Consider the following 1,793-nt stretch of genomic DNA (forward strand, 5'->3'; position numbering starts at 1 on the left):
AATAGTCTTTTATATCTTAAATTCGTCAACATATTCATACAAAAAGAGAAACAAAATTAATAAGTCTCAATTCGAACTCATTTCTATAGAAAAGTTATATCTACTCTCTGAATTAAAATCTTTTGATATAAATTTGATCAACATCTGTAGTCGAATATCAAACAAGAATTAAATAAAACAGTTCCAAACAAATATGTATATATTCATAAATAAAGTTAATTTAATTTATTTTAGAGATTAATTAATTAATTAATTAATTTTATTATAAAAAAATTTCTTCACATAGAGAAATAACAAAACATGGAATTGGGTTGCAAGATATACCGAAAATGTCTCATCTTTTTAAATTTTCTTTGGACTATATATCTTCAATATAAAAGGATTGGATTATAACTAAGATGGATTATGTTACGTGTACAATAAAATCAGCCACCAAAGTCAGTCACCAGTATAAAATACATGTTAAAATATAAATACATATTAAAAATAAATTAAACCACACATGTATTTATACACAAATACATTTGTAGCTAATTTTAGTGTACAAATAGCATTTTCTAACTAGGATTTGATTTGGTAAAATTTTTTAAAAAGATGTTTGTATTTTTTAAAAGCACAAGTATCTCGTTGTGCATCTAGTAAATTAAGAAGCTCATATACTAATACTTGCAATTTTTAAAATTATGAGTGCTTTTGAAAGCACTTAAGATAAAACTTTTAAAGTTAGCTTGTTCTTATTGCCAAAATTAAAAAAGTTTAATATAATCTCATACATTAATTAATATCTAAATTTAATTTTTATATTAACGTTTATTATAGTATTTTTAAATTTTAAAAATTATTTTACCAAATACATTTGTTGTTGTTTATATTTATTAAAAGTCAATTTTATTTTAATTTATTTTATTTTTAATATTTGATAATGAAAAGGTAATCTGATTATTTTAATTTTATTTTTTTTAATTCAATGTTTGACACCTAATAATCAACTTGATAACTAAATGTGCAATCAAAATATGAATAATCAAACTTAAATTGAATTTGTGGTCTTTTTAATTTTTTGAGATTAAAAAAAATATGTTTATAAGTTAATTCTTTTTTTGGAGTTAGCTTCGATTTTGACAACTATTCCATGGCAAAATCTGAAATAAGTGGATTGAGCTAAATTAGAGGTCCCAAAAGCTTATGGTAGGCGATCTTCGACTTAGTTTACGCTTGGGGGCCGTCGTCCGAGTTAATTGGTATGTGTGTTGGAGAATAGGGGGTGGCACCTGCAATGACACTCTGATGCCTAAGTTAGCAAGGGATTAAGCAGGTTTAAAAGTATTGGAACTTAGGTTTACCTGAGTGCATCAATGTATTTATAAGTGATGGACTAATAACCACCGTTGAAATAGTTCCACTTCTGATGGTGGATAACCGTCCCTTTATCTTAGGGTTGTTGAGATATCTCTTCCAGAAATGGGTGAGAGATTTGTTGGGGCAGTTATTTATTTGAATCTGCCAGCATGTGTCGAATCCGACCTCTTCAAGAGGTCAGGTGGATTTTGGATTGGACCTTGTTGGCTTAATTGGATCTGGCCATTGCATTAGGACAGAGTATGAATAACAACCATAATTAAAACTTAAAAGTATTCTTTGCTAAGAATATTAAAATAAAGAGTCAATTTTGTAATTGTATAAAAGATGAATAATTTTTTAAATGATTATTTAGTAACATATATGAAAAGAAATATTATACTTTTTTAAAGAGAAAAATTTGGTAAAATGAGAAAATAAGGTTCTAATATAAT

Source organism: Arachis hypogaea, chromosome 19 (genome assembly GCF_003086295.3).
Source record: "Arachis hypogaea cultivar Tifrunner chromosome 19, arahy.Tifrunner.gnm2.J5K5, whole genome shotgun sequence".
Lineage (NCBI taxonomy): Eukaryota > Viridiplantae > Streptophyta > Magnoliopsida > Fabales > Fabaceae > Arachis > Arachis hypogaea.